This window comes from Lutra lutra, chromosome 12, assembly GCF_902655055.1.
Source record: "Lutra lutra chromosome 12, mLutLut1.2, whole genome shotgun sequence".
Taxonomy (NCBI): domain Eukaryota; kingdom Metazoa; phylum Chordata; class Mammalia; order Carnivora; family Mustelidae; genus Lutra; species Lutra lutra.
In genome coordinates this window covers 20,873,208-20,889,327 of record NC_062289.1, presented here as the reverse complement: position 1 = coordinate 20,889,327, position 16,120 = coordinate 20,873,208, and positions in this window count along the sequence as shown.

Sequence of the window (16,120 nt, the reverse complement as noted above, 5' to 3'; positions counted from 1 at the left end):
GCCATTTTGACTTGCAGCATGAAATGTTGAAAATTCTGTATATGCAGGCACTAAAAATTCCCCAAATACCACACATTAAAGTCAAATGGATTAGAAAATCCATTGTTTGAAGTCTTAAAAGCCGAATATTGGTGAGAAATTTTAATTATTTTGGGACAGATGCTGGTAAGGGCAGCTTAATCTGAATGATGGGTTAGATGAAAGGCTGGGGCTCTAACCATCAGTGATGTAGCCACAATAGGAAATTCATATGAACTTGAATTAATCTCCAAAGCCTTTCCCCAAGTGCCTTTGTTTAAAGGAGAGAAAAACCTCACTCATTTAATGTCACAGTCCAGATTACTCTGTCACTTGCTATGGCATCTCCATCATCACTTGAAATGCCATAGGACTTATTACTGTGTTTTAGAGAATTCCTGCTTGTGGTGATCCCATTTCCTTCACCAAAGGCCCCTTATGTCTCCTGGACTCCTTGCCTTCCAGATGCTCACCAATGCTTGGTCTCACCTTACCCTGATATTCAGGAAGGCTATAAGAGAAAAAGATACCATCAGAGCTGGGAAGGGACCACATAGATGAGCTAGTCCAGGCCATGCAAGCTGTGCTCCTACAAGTACTACAAGCAGCCTCCATAAAGTTGGGACTCTGAGCGGGGCAAGCTAAACTGGGGGTGCTCAGTGCCCTACAAGTTTTCCCACTGCCCTGCTTCAAACAAACCAGAAAAGAGTTTCAAACTCAATGACCTAGTCTAATCCCTGTCCTTTCCAGATAAGGAAATTGAGGTCTGAAGAGCTGACTTTCTAGATCCAAAGTGCATGAGAGTGGTCGGCATAAAATTGCAAAAAACAGGTGATTTCTGGGAACCAGAAGCCCAGCTCTCACTTGTGGAGCAGGACGTTAAAGGGCAAGCTAACTTGGTAAAGCTTTGGTTTCATTGAGAGATTTCGATCTTCCCAATGACGTGCTTGATACCTTGTTTTGATTCTCTACATTTTTGGAACACAGCTTTGGAGTGTTGGAGTAGGTTGTTTCTGGAAGAAATTCAATGGCAACTTTCAGCTAGTACTTCTCATGGCAATGTGAGGCCAAGCATAGTGTACTAGGGTGAAGAATATTTCTTGACTTTAGGCTTGTCTTTAAAGTTGTGTGTGTGTGTGTGTGTTTGAAGATTTTATTTATTTGACAAAGAGCACAAGCAGGGAGAACAGCAGAGGGAGAGAAGAAGGCCCCCCACTAAGCAGGGAGGGTGGGCCAGGGATGACAAAGCAGAAGGCAGATGCTCAACTGACTGAGCCAACCGGTGCTCCTAGGCTTATCTTCAGTCAATAGCTCCCTTCCCACCTCAAAGAGAAGACCATGATGAAATGATAAACGTGCCTCATCCACGCCTGGTGGTTTCCTGACTTGCGACAGTGTTGGAGATCCTTGTTCTTACTCCTCCACCTGCCTAACCTCATTTCTCCGTTAGACCCTCCCTCCCCAACTCAGATTCTAATATGCAACTGTCTGCTTGACTCCACTTGCTTGTCTAATAAACGTCGCAGACTCAACATGACCAAAAGTGAATTTCTGATCGTCACTCCCAAATCGAATCCACCTGAGCACTTTTCATCACGGTTAATGGCAACCTTAACCTTCCGATTACTCGAGCTCAGACCTTCAGAGTCAGCCTTGCCTCTTCTCTGTCTCACACCCTTCATCTACTCTAGCAGGAAATCCCGGATCTGACCAGTTCTCACCAGCTCCACTGTTACCACCTTGGTCTGAGCCACTGTAACTTCTCTCCTATCTTGCTTCAGGATCTTCCTAATTTGGCTTTCTTTCTGCCTTTTCCATTTCATTTCAGTCTATTCTTAACAAAGTAGTCAGAGTGGATCTGCTCCTCCAATGCCAGACCCCAGACCCAGTCCTTCAAGCCGCACCCTCCCAGCCACACCCGCCCTGGCCCTTCCTGCCTCCTCTTTCATGGTCACCCCCTCCACGCCTCATCCCCTCCCTTCTCTGGGCCTTATCTCTACTACTTCTCCTCCTCACTCCACAGCAACCACGCCAGCGTCTGGGCTGAGACTCAAACTCCCTCGGCTTTGCTTCTGAATTAGGGCATTTGACAGGGGATTCCCTCTGCAGGGATAACTCCAACCAGATTTCTAACCCCCTCACACCTTCAGGATTTTGCCCAGATGTCCCTTTCTTAATAATCATTCTAGCTAACATGGGAAGACACCTGCCACCCCACACACGTCTCTCCCCATCCATTCTTGCATATGGGTATGTCGGGAATATTTCTAAGTGGGAAGACTCTCGAGGAGCGCTCAGAACTCTCGCGAGACCTGTCGCCCGAATTGCATGCCGGGAAAGGCCGTGGCTGCCATCGCGCTGGCTGCGTGCGGGGTGGTTTGTGGGCCACGCGGTCCCTGCGGTCAGTGTGGGGTCGTGGACCAGCGGCAGGAGTCGTCAGAGCGTTGGCCGCCTTCCTCAAAGAGTCGGGGAAGCTGAAAGCCCCTGAGTGGGTGGGAGGCGGGGTGCCAAAGGCACGGGCTTCGCGTCGTGAGGACTGCTTCGGCGTGCGAGCTGCGTGCCCAGTGCGGCACCTGTCCCTCCCCGGTGGCGCTGGCGTGAGCTCGGTGCCCGGGGTCTGCGGGGGACGACAGCGACACTGCGTCATGCCCAGCCACTTCAGCCCACGCTCCAAGCCCTGCAGGGTCTGGAAATGGTGCGAAAGGACCAAGATGGGGGCTGCAAACTGACCGCCAAGGGAGAGCCAGGCAGGATCGCCGGACAGGTAATCGCGCATTACAACAAGCGATGCGGGTTAGTGGATTGCCTCACGGGCGAAGGGCGCGGAGAATCGCTGCGTTCAAAGGATGATACTTAAATGTTTCCCAGCTGTTGCCAAACCTACCATCCAGAAGGATTCTGCTAATTTCCATTCTCACCCCCAGTGTGTTCTTTACTCCAAACTCTTTGACAACACTGAATTATCATGGAAAAAATTCTCTGCCGATCCCATAGGCAAACAATTATGTATTATGGTTTTAGTTTGTATGTCTTTAGTTACTATTGAGTATGAACATCTTTTTACATCTTTATGGATAATTTGTGATTTTCACTTCTGTGAGTTGTCCTCTGTCTATATTTTTAAATTGTCATAGAGCTTATAAAAACTTTTTGAATGAACCGTTTCTTAGTATTAAACTTTGCACTCGATTTACTGTTTATCTTTTTTTAAAAATATTTTATTTATTTACTTGAGAGAGAGTGAGAGGGTGAGAGATAGAGAGAGTGAGCGAGCACGAGTGGGGAGAAGGCCAGAGGGACAAGCAGACTCCCCCTGAAGGAAGAGCCTTTTTCTGGCTGGATCTCAGGACCCAGAGATTATGACCTGAGCCAGAGTCAGATGCTTAACAGACTGAGCCACCCCAGGCCCCCCAACTTTTTAATTTTATGGTGTTTTGCTGGTCTTGAGAGTTTTAAATGTTTAGATAGTCAACTGTGTCAACCTTTTATGAGATAGAGTTTGTTGTCTTGCTTAGGAAAGTAGCTCTCACCCCTTCTCATATGAATATTTATCCATATTTTCTTCTAAGTTTTCTATGATTTTTTAAATTACATTGAATTGTTTCTGTAGTCTGGAGTTCATTCAGATTTAATATGTGTGGTAGCTTGCAAAAATGGCTACAGTTCTCCACCCTTCCCAGCATACACCCCTTTCTGTAAGGTATTGCAGTTCTACCCAAGAGGAGGGAGAATCTGTTTCCCAACCTCTTCAGTCTGGGCTGGTCTTGTGACTCACTTTGACCAGTCAAATGGAGTGGGAGTGACGATGTGCTGGTTCCAAGACTAGACCTTAAGAGACCTTCCATGGTTCTGCTTGCTCTGTCAGCCACCCTGTGAGTAAGCCTGCAGGGTGAGGGGATGCATGTGGTCCTTTGCTTTCCATCAAGCAAGCTCACCGCAGGCTGACTTCAGACATGTGAGTCGGGTTATCTGAGACCATCAGTGGAGTGAGTGGTAGCTGACAGCCACAGACACAGAGGTGCAGCCAAGACCAGATAAGCTGCTTTTCTGAGTCCAGCCCCAGCTGCTGACCCAGGGAAACATGGACTAGATAACACTGTTGTTTTTAAAGCTCCAGAGGTTTGGAGCTTGTCTTGTTAGGTAGCAAAAGGTAACTGATGTATGAAATAGGGAATCTCATCTTATTTATCCAGAGGTTAGCATGTGGTCTAACACCATCACTGAATAGTTCTTCTTTTCTTCATTGATTTGAAATGTCACTTGTATTCCAAGTACATTGTCTTGGTTCTGCCTCCAGGTTCTCCATTATATTCTGTTGATTAGGTTGTCCTTTGTGTAATAGCCTTGCTCCATATGTTTCAGTATCTTGAAGGATAGGTCTCACTTGGTTACTCTTTTTTCCTACAATTTTTAGCTCCTGTTGTATTTTTATTCTTCGAGATGAATTTGGTATTTTTTCTTATTCAAAAAAATGTGTTGGGCTTTCAGTTGGAGTGGTATTAAACATATTATTTGAAAGGTATTGGCATTCAGAAAGTACTGAGCTGCCTTCTGTAGAAACACAATATTTTGAACCATTTAAGTCATTTTACATATTTCAGAAGAATTTTATAGTTTTCCTCATGTAGTGTTCTCACACTTCTCATTAAGCTGGTCTTTTGTATTTTTTTTTTTTTAGATTTTATTTATTTATTTGACACACAGAGATCACAAGTAGGCAGAGAGGCAGGCAGAGAGAGAGGGGAAGCAGGCTCCCCGCTGAGCAGAGAACCTGATGCGGGGCTCGATCCTAGGACCCTGAGATCATGACGTGAGCCGAAGGCAGAGGCTTAACCCACTGAGCCACCCAGGTGTCCCTAGTCTTTTGTATTTTTAATTTTATTTAAAAATAGTTATTTTTTCATTATTATTTTTTATTATTTTTGATATTTAGGTAACTTTACCTACCTTGTTGTATTAATTTTGTAACTGACCACCTTCCTCAACTTTGATTATTTGAAGAAAAAATGTTTAAAGTTGGGTTTTTCAGCTATACACATCATTTGGCAAATAATATTTTTTCTGCTTTTCAATAGTTTCCCCTCTATTTTTTTTTTTTAAGATTTTATTTATTTATTTGACAGAGAGAAATCACAAGTAAGCAGAGAGGCAGGCAGAGAGAGAGGAGGAAGCAGGCTCCCTGCTGAGCAGCGAGCCCGATGTGGGGCTCGAACCCAGGACCTGGGATCATGACCTGAGCCGAAGGCAGCGGCTTAACCCACTGAGCCACCCAGGCGCCCCATCCCCTCTATTTTTTTTTTAAGATTTTATTTATTTATTTGACAGACTGTGATCACAAGTAGGCAGAGAGGCAGGCAGAGAGAGAAGTGGAGGCAGGCTCCCCGCTGAGCAGAGAGCCCGACGTGGGGCTCCATTCCAGGACCCTGGGATCATGACCTGAGCTGAAGGCAGAGGCTCAACCCACTGAGCCACCCAGGCACCCCCTCTATTTTGTTTTTGAATATTTGGTTAGCTATCACAGAATAATGTTAAAGAATGCGGATGACAGGGTCACGCTTTCCTGAATCTTACTTGTATTGTTTTCTTTAAAAAAGACAGTACCTCTTTGAGAGCAGGGTCCATGTTTGGTCTTTTATTCTTTCTCACTTGATTCTTAGCATAAGGCCTTGCTAATATGTGATGATAAACACGTATTTAGTAATTCAAGGATCACATACTTAATGCTGACCTTCCCTATGTCAGACACTGCACTAGGTAAGGGGGATGTGAAGATTAAGAGGAGGTTCCCCAGGTTCACGGCTCTTTTAGTCCATTTATATTGTATGGGTTTTGGAATTAGATAGAGCTAGGGCCAAACCCTGGCTTTGTGTCTTATTGGTGGTGGGACTTCAGAAAATGTATGTCTCCTTTCTAAATTTCAGTTTTATCTCCCTGAAAATCTGAAAGTTAATAGTAATGCTCCTGTGAGTCTGTTGGGAAGATTGAAATAATTGTGTAGAAAAGCATATTGAAGTTCTGAGTAAATGAACAGAAATAGGAAACACAGGAAAAGCAGCCAAGGTGTGGGGTGTGGCGGGGAGGGTTGGTATGGGCTCAGATTTAGACACGCTAAGTTTTAAGCACCTGTGGAACTCTCAGTGAAGTTCTTTGTTGGGCAGTTGAATATATGGATCTGGAATTTGGAGAGATTTAAATTTATGACTGTGTTACTTATGTCCTTAATGTTTCAAGGCCAAGAAAATCACTCTTGGCCATTACAAAATGGGTGTTTTGGAGGGGGACACGTTAGGGAGGACATGCCTGTGAAGCTAAACTGAAGGTAGAAAGCCACTATAACGGAGGCATCTCAAAATGAGGGAATTATCAGGAGAGGCAAGTGTCATAGAGTGGTCCAGGGAGCTGTGGATGACAAAATGTGCTGATGTCAGCGTTCAGAAGGTCACCGCTGCCCTCTCAGGAGCAGCTCCTCTGGAGGGGTGTGAGTGGGAGCCTGATTACGGTGCGAGTGGGAGGTGAGAAAGGAGAGAAGAGCTCTCCTGAGAGGATAGAAAGAAGTGCATCACTGTCCATTGGCTTGGTGGCTGGTTCATCTGCATTGTTGCGGGTTCAGATGTGTCTCTGGAAAAGTCTTCCCTAGTGGCTACAAACAAAGCCTATTTCTTTCTTTCTTTCTTTTTTTTTTTTTTTTTTAAAGATTTCATTCATTCATTTGTCAGAGAGAGAGAGGGAGAGAGAGCGAGCACAGGCAGACAGAATGGCAGGCAGAGGCAGAGGGAGAAGCAGGCTCCCTGCAGAGCAAGGAGCCCGATGCGGGACTTGATCCCAGGATGCCGGGATCATGACCTGAGCCGAAGGCAGCTGCTTAACCAACTGAGCCACCCAGGCGTCCCTCTTTCTTTCTTTCTTTTTTTTTTTAAAGATTTTATTCATTTATTTGACAGGCAGAGATCACGAGTAGGCAGAGAGGCAGGCAGAGAGAGAGGGGGAAGCAGGCTCCCCACTGAGCAGAGAGCCCGATGTGGGGCTCGATCCCAGGACCCTGAGATCATGACCCGAGCTGAAGGCAGAGGATTTAACCACTGAGCCACCCAGGTGCCCCTAAACAAAGGCTATTTCTAATAGGGCCTGAGACACCCCTTTGGCAGGTAGCTAACAGAGTGTAACTACCAACGAGAGAGGATCTCCCTACTTACTGATGGAATGCAGTAACACTGAGGGTTGCAGAGAGTGTAGAGGGTCTCTAGAACATCAGCCCAGCGGACAAGGTGTTTATCAGCAGCATAGGCTAGAGTGTGTGGCAAATGGGATAGTACCCAGCAGCAGAATTATTGGTTCTAGGCATAACCATGACACCCAGTGATGTCAGTAGCAGTGGCTGAAGGGTGCAGAGATCCCTGGAAGAAATGACACATGCTTTCCAGAGGTGGCAGTTCTCAGTGAGTATGGTGGTGCCTTACGACATGAGAGGAGATGGTGGCTGTGGTTCCTCATGATACCTGACTGGGCTTTTTGTTAGTCCATTTGAAGCAGTCCTTGGGGTTTCTCAGGAAGTATGCAAGGGACTTTGAGGGGTTTAGAATTCTATATGCAGGTAAGTGTAGGAGCCAGCAAAATATAGGTAATGGGTTTTCCTATGTTCCTTCGTATACCGCTGACCTAGAGTGTTCCCAAGGCAACATGGGTTGCCAGGAGAAGGAATTGTTCTTAACCAGGCCATAGGAAACCTACCAGAGCAAGACAACTTACTACCGTCTCTGGGATTGTCTGTGCATTTCATTTTAGTGACACACACACATAATACACACACATTTCTGGGATGAAATAATCTGGGTAACAGTGGGTTAAACAATACCTACTGCTGGTTCTTCTTCTTTTTTTTTAAGTGTTATTTATTTATTTTAGAGAGAGAAAGTAAGTGTGTGAGAGCAAGTGAGCACACCAGCAAGGCGGCGGGCAGAGGCAAAGAGAGAGAGAAAGAATCTCAAGTAGACTCTGGCTGAGTGGGAAGCCCAGATGCGGGTCTCCATCTCACCACCCTGAGGTCATGACCTGTACTGAAACCAAGAGTTGGGCACTCAACCCGAGCTGCCTAGGCGACCCTGAATGGGTGTTCTTTTTTTTTTTTTTAAAAAGATTTTATTTATTTATTTGACAGACAGAGAGCACAAGTAGGCGGAGAGGCAGGCAGAGAGAGAAGAGGAAGCAGGCTCCCTGCCGAGCAGAGAGCCCGATGCGGGGCTCCATCCCAGGACCCTGAGATCATGACCCGAGCTGAAGGCAGCGGCTTAACCCACTGAGCCACCCAGGCGCCCCTGAATGGGTGTTCTTTTTTTTTTTTTTTTTTTTTTAAAGATTTTATTTATTTATTTGACAGAGAGAAATCACAAGTAGGCAGAGAGGCAGGCAGAGAGAGAGGAGGAAGCAGGCTCCCTGCTGAGCAGAAAGCCCAATGTGGGGCTTGAACCCAGGACCTGGGATCATGACCTGAGCCGAAAGCAGCGGCTTAACCCACTGAGCCACCCAGGTGCCCCTGAATGGGTGTTCTTAATAGACTCTTTCATTCAGGGTCTCTGGTGTCTGGGTCTATTCAAATCATGTTCATTGAGCACCTGCCAAGTGGACCAGGTGAGTACAAGGTCCCAGCAGTCTAGATGGGGAGACAGTAGTAATATAAATTGCGAATCTGGGGGGACAGGTATTCAGCATTTCTCAGATCCACAGCAGGAATCTGTTCTGAAGGCGCACGGATTAGCGGCCCCCACGTTGTGCTGCGCGTAGCTTGCGCGCCACGCGCCATGGAAGGGAAAGAAGCAGAGGAGAGCGGGCGGCTTCGGCACGGCTGTCTGGTCCCCAAGCAAAGGACATTAAACAAATGAGAGACAAAGAAACACTGTGCACCATAGAAAGTGTTTATAAATGAACAACAAATCCCAAATTGGGGTTAATGACAGGAAGGAGATTCTGCTTTGCCCTCCTCCTCCAGAGCCCTGAGAGGACCTCTGTACCCGAGCTCGGTTGCTCGGTTGTTCCCATTCGGTGGGGCACCGCAGGCCCTGTGATGCACACAAGCCACACACAGGCAGGTCCAGGTTCAAGGACATGAGAAATGACTACCAAGTACTTGACTTAGGTAGTTTTTACTTTGGTTTATCACAGTACTTCTCTCTCTCTTGTTTTTTGTTTTTTTGTTTGTTTTGCTTGCACTCTCTCCAAGTAATTTGGAAACCTTTATCTCCTCTTTCACATTTATAGTTGATATTTAAAAAACATTTTATCAGAAGCTTAAGTAGTTGTAAATGAAGCAGTTATCAGATTTTTGCATATCATAAATGTGCTTCGAATATATTTTAGAAACTGCAGATTTAAGTCATCTATTCATAAAATATGCCCACCACATAATTAAAGAAAAATTCCTCATTGCCAGTCCAAATAGCCAAATCAGACTTCCTTTCTGACAAAGACTTTCGTTCTTAAAGTTTTTCAATTCCATTCAGATATATTCCTATGACAGCCATCCCACTTCTGAATTCTCATCCTAAAGTAGAAAATCAGCAAGAGAGGGAAGACAAAGGCTTGAGACTGCCTTCAGTGTGACACTGAATGACTAAGGCTTTACCTCCACTATTTCCTATTTTACTTGCTTTGCTTTGTCCTCACAGGATTCTGTTTCAGGAGAGACACTTTCTCAAACTATGGTTTTAATGAAATGAAAGTGTTTTAAACCCAGGACAAACCCAGGTAGGACTGGGGAAGGCTGTGTCTTTCCTTTGTGTGGAGGGAAAGGAGGATTGTCAAAGAGGAGGTGGTAGGAGGCCCAGTCCCACATCAGAGGGCTGCTAAGGTTTTCACTTTTATTTATTTTTATTTTTTTTATTTTTTAAAGATTTTATTTATTTATTTGACAGAGAGAGATCACAAGCAGGCAGAGAGGCAGGCAGAGAGAGAGGAGGAAGCAGGTTCTCCGCTGAGCAGAGAGCCCGATGCGGGGCTCGATCCCAGGACTCTGAGATCATGACCTGAGCCGAAGGCAGTGGCTTAACCCACTGAGCCACCCAGGCATCCCAGGTTTTCACTTTTAGGAAAAGACATGGAAATTTGGGAACTAGGATCCATGCCCATGTGTCCCCCAAAAGCCTTGCTGTGTCCCAGCTTACTCGTACCTGTTAAAAGACCACTACTGAACTGTGGTCCATAACCAGAAAGCAACGGAAAGACAGAAAGAAGGCCCGTCTAATTAAGTTCACAGTGCAGAGGTAGGGGGCTTCTGTTCTTCCTCAGGGAGGCACTCTTAAATTCATATCTCAAGTTCACTCCCAGCCCACTTGCAGGGATGATCTGCAGGCTAAGGAACCTGGAGCTGGAGCCCATAGATAATTTGCATTATTTTCGCCTTGGATTAGGAGGGAGTCCCATCATCAGCACCTGGAGGGTTATCCTATCACAAAAGGGGAAATTCTTACTGTGCCTGAGTTGCATTCGTCTCTCTTACCCTTCTGTGTTATTGGGTCCCTGTATTACTGGGCCTTACCTACATAATCCTTCCCTTTCTGAGCCCACTAGTCTGAAGGAGAGGATTGCTACCTCCCTACCTTCAGTGAGGGCGGGAGTTGGCACAAGCGTTCTCATGCCCGCCGGCGTTCAGTAAAATCTCCGTGGTCCTTTCAGCGGCAGAAAGTGAGCGTCCTCCTAGATATTCTTCTAGCTTCCTGCAGTCTCTCTTCTAATGCTTGCAATGTTAACCTTGCTCGTCTAAGTTGTCAGGATGTTTTATTTCCACTGCCGGAGTGGGAACTCCTTGGGGGCAGGTATTTTTCCCTCCTTCATTTTTGTTTCCTCCGTAGTACCAGGCATGAGGTATCACAGACATAGGTGCTCAGCAAATATTAGTTGAATGAATGAACTTGGAGATGACATAATATAAATATAAATATATGAGCTATGCCTTGACAAGACTCAGGCCACAGCTATAAAATAAAATTCATATAAAGGAAAATGTGGACGTCAGATTTACAACTGAGGCTTTTAGCAGTTACAATGGATGTCATTGGCTTATGCGTTTTTGACAAGGAAATTCATGGAATCTGAATAGGTGGCTCTGTATTTTTTAAAGTTTTTATTTTAATTCTAGTATTGTTAGCGTACATTGTTATATTAGTTTCAGGTGTACAGTATAGTGATTCGACCATTTTGATGGCATTTTGTGGTTAGGATGTCAAGCCTGAAACAGAATTCTGAGGCTGGAACCATACTGCCTCTGGGCGCCAGATGGCGCTCACACACCGCCAGAGAAGGTTTTGCAACCGGTTAGTCTCAAGGTTGTGTTTACTGAAGGAGATTGCTATGGCTCTGGCTCTCTGTGAAATTCTGCAACAAACTAATTTCCTACAGACTTCTGGGCCATTTCTGTAGTTTCCGAAGAAGGGTTTAATACACATGCATGAAAATCTGGTTGTAAAGCACCCAGCTCAGGCTGTACTAAAGGCCAGATCCCATTTCTTTGAGTGCAGTGACATTGTCTTTTTCTGTGTGGTCTTTGTGCCTTTCAAACAGCTTCCTTAAAGGGAAATGGTATATGAGAGAGAGAGAGAGAAAGAATTCTCAGGAATCACTGTTGACCTTCTGAGAGACCCAGGATGCAAATACTTAGGCAGATCACTCTCCCTGAGTGAGCAAGCCTGGGTTTCTTCATACACGAAATGAGGACACTGTCTCAGGGCTCCGGTCTCTGGGGAGCTGAGATTTTACTGTCTTGTCACCTCTCATCTCCTTATTCTGCAAAACCATTGTGCCATAATCTCTTTGCTGTTTTCTCTCCTCCATCATTAGTCTGCAGGGATGAAGTGATAAAAACAATAATAACAAAAAACGGACTCTGTCACTTACCACCTGAGCTGGTGTCCTCTTGAGCCTCAGTTTACTTATCTGTAAAATGAGGTTAACAATACATACTTGAAAAGGTTGTTTTTATAAGAATTGAATAAAATAACAAGTGTATGGGCAGTCATGTGCTTTCTTATACCTCCGAATAAACAATACATGCAGACTAACACTAACCAAGAATTTGAGTGTGAAATCTCTGTTGATTCATTTTCAGTCTTGCTACTTCTAAGCCATCACATTTGCTTCCCTTCAGTTGGGCTGGCTCTTTATGACATGATTGTTTTCCTGTTCTTTCTTTTATGGGACAAATATTTACTGAGCACCCAGTGTGCTCCAGGCATTGTACTAGGTATTGCTGAGACCGTGACAACAAGGAGAACAAAATCCCTGGCTTCATGGAATGTTTAGTGGCAGAAATAAATAACAAGTAAACACATGTAATTACAAATATTTGCTATGAAGGAAACAGGTGCTATGGTTAAAAAAAAAATAACCGTGAGGGGAGAGATTTTAGTTAGGATGGTCAGGGGAGGCCTTGTTGGGGAGGCAGAATCAAAATACGGAGGGGATGGAGATGAGGAGGCATGCTTTCCTTGGAGTAGGGTAGGGGACAGCCCCTGAATGCCTGCCGAGAGATTTTATTCTCCTTAAAGGATAAGTACAACTGTGCTTATGATAACATAATAACACTGTCCTGTAGCGTCTTGCAGTCTGTGAGAACACAGTTCTTGGGAGAGTGCAGCAAGTGCCTCATTTTACCCAAGAGCTTTACTCCCAGCCTGGCCCGAGGAGGTGCCTGCTTAAAAGCTGCTTCAGTGAATAAATGGTTACAGCGGCCCCTCGGTGTGGGCAAGGCCCGTATTACTGCTCCATTTCACGGATGTTTATTGCCTTGTCCCTAGTCTTGTGGATCACAAGGTAGTCACAAGAACTAGAATATATATATATTTTACTTCAGTGTTCTTCTCAGTTTTCATTCTTTGGAATTAAAGTTTCATCCTTATGTTTATGGAAGTTTTCTTCTATATACAAGAGTGTTTAGTCAAGATACGGTTCATATATTTGACTAAAACCAGTACAATCTTGTAGGGAATGAGTTGTTTCTAGGTAACACTCATGATAATCCAAGTGGAATTATCCACACCACCTACACTCCACCCATAAAATTCTGGACAGGTTTACACCTGCCAATTGCTGATTCTTGGGTGTAGTTCACAAACCAATGATTAGCTCTAAAATTCTGTTGCTTCTGTGACTTATTAAAGAATGATTCCAAAGCCTCAGGAAAGATGGAGTGACACCATTGTATATATTGTAGAACATCAGTCAGTATTTTAGGAGTGGTAGATGGGTTCTTTCACATACCCATATGTATTCACCCCTCTGTCATAGGAGGTAAAGTTCATGTGTATCTCATGTGTTGGTAGATTAAGTAGTTAGCTAAAGAGATGCCTGAATAGAACAATCTGAAGGCACGATCTCTGGTCAAAAGTCTTGTAGGGATCTGGAGTGCTGCCCCAATGGCTTTGTTTCTTTATTTCAGGTAAAATCCTTGCCTTGTAGCCTTTTTTTAAATACAGATATATTAATCCATCACTGGGCTTGATTAGGTTCTGAGAGAGATGCAAAGGACACGAGTCATTCCTCCCTTCCCCCACCAAGAAATTCATTCATTCATTCATCCTTCTCTAGGTGTTTCCTGGGTATGCACTATATTCCAGATGTTGCGTTAGGCTCTGGAGGAATCAGATAGCTAACATATTTTGAATGCTCATTACCGACAGACACTTACTGTTCAAAGTGCTTTTATGTATTAATCCATAGGCCCTGTCGATAAATCAGAAAGTCCAGAGAGGTTAGATGAATTACTATAGCCATACAACTAGAGAGTAATAGTGACAGGATTCAGACTTGGGCAGTTTGGTTCTAGAACCTGAGCCTTAATAGGGTCCCTGCCCTTGAGGAGCTCACAGCCTCTCTGGGAGGACAGAAATGGAAAGAGATGAGTTGCAGTCCAACAGGGCTGTGGTTGAGGGGTAACCAAGGAGGGCTTCTGGAACTGGCTGCCTGGAGGAGCTGAGAAACCATTGTCAGACAGGAAACTGACCCTGGAGCCATAGTTTAGTCACAAACAATACAAACATGAAAAAGCACCTCTTTTCTTTTTCACGGACTTCTTTACTTTGCTTTTTAGGAGTATCGTGCCTCTGAGCTAACTTTAGTAATGCAATTTTAAATTATTTCTAAGGTGATATAAATGAATTAATTACTGATTGAAGCAATGAACAACATTTGGGTTTGTAAGATATGGCAAGTACACCATACATAAAGAATTTCACCATATGTTCTTCCTTTTCTCTGTCTACTTCTTCTGTTTTCGGGTTAGGTTTGGAAATTGCCAAGCCGCTGGTGGCTCTGCCAGGACCACATAGACCTCATTACAACCCCTAGAAATGACTTCAAGGGGAAAGTGGCGATAAATTTAGCCATACCAGCATGAGATTTTATCTGTTTATTCTACTTGCTTATTGTTCCTCAAAATCTTTGTCTTGTCTCCTTTCCCTGAAGTTCAGTATCATTGCTTTTCCTGCCTCAAGGACACAGCTCATAGCCTGCCTGTTTAAGGAAGACTTCCCAGGGCCTTACCACTGATTCTTCTTCATGCCACACTCCTGTGGTGCTTAGAATCTGTACCATTCATCTTACTATTAAATAGGCACGGCTTTGAATAGCTGACATTTTTACATTCTGACTTCACATTTCATAGCTTTTCCCCAAACAGAAGCTTCTAGTTGCTATACATGTAGGGTTGGGCTTCCTTTTAGAACCAGGAAAATCTTGAATGTATACCTAGAAGTTTCTCTCCTTTTAACAAGTCAACTGTCGTAATTCTGTTTTGTTTAAAACTTAGTTCATTTTGTGACTGACTGCTAATACTTTTGTATAAACTTCACTTACACCGAAGTTACGAAAATTTATAGGCATCGTTATGGTGGTTGCACCTTTTGAGAATATTTGCATTGTTTTGTATACCCTTAAAAAACTTTTTAGAATCATAAAATACATATAAATACAACTTACTGTCTTAACCACTATCCTTTTAAATTCTCCAAACATTTGAGCTAAATAATCCAAATGCATTTCTTTATTTTTATATTTCTAATATAAATATATAAGGCTCCACATATCACTCATTAAATGTATCCCATTGGAGCATTTTTGCTCACACAGTAAACACCATTTTTACTGTTCTATGGTAACAGTGAAAACACATGATAGATACATCAGGAATATATTTACTCAACAAATTTATTGCATTTTAACTTTTGCAATTCTAATTAACTCTAGCTTGTGAAAGGCTAACTGACAAGTTCCCAGTTGTGGGCATCGGCACCAAACTACCACATTGTGCTTTTTATCTTCACCCTTTCCTAGCTTTCAAGTGTAATTCATCCTCAGAGCTGGGGTGAATTATTTTTGACATTACATTGACCCTTATGACTTAAAATCTAACTAAACTAATAATATGAACACTTACTGCTGCTACTACTAGTAGCTAATAATTGTTAAGTACTTAACTATATTGCCAGGGACGTTGACTTATATGTGCAAAACTAATTCTAGTCCAGTCCTGTGGAGAGTAAGAGTTGATAACGTACCATGAAGTTAGACTTACAGTGGATGCAGGTGTTTCTTGTCCTCCCCTGAATTTGTTCTTGGGATAATCAGGCAGAGATACTAAAGCTCACCCAGAAGTGAGTGAGTAGTAAACTACCCTAGATTGGAAGTTTCTTGAATTATTTATTTTTGATGCCGTAAATGTTGCTTAGCATATAAATGTTCAAGAAATATAAATGTTTGAGAAATAAATTAATGAATGTCACTTGATTAGAGCCCAACAAAATATAGCAGCACCATGATGGGCATTGAAATGGCAGGGAAAACAGCTGTGGAGGGAGCTGAATTTGCAGCTAAAACTTACCTGCTGTTAGGGAAGGAACTATTCCTGTCAAGGAAAAAATTTAAAGTACATAGTGTTGGCTTCGCTCATGATTGCAAATGTCAAAATTCCATTAATTTGATTTTTAAAGTTTAAGGTATTCTGCCATTTGGTTACTCAGTATATGAATAGAATGACATTTATTCTACTTGGCTCTCTGTAAGCTACACATGCACATTTGTTTGAAGGGTATCATTTATTCCTTTAATGAGGATTTTGGGA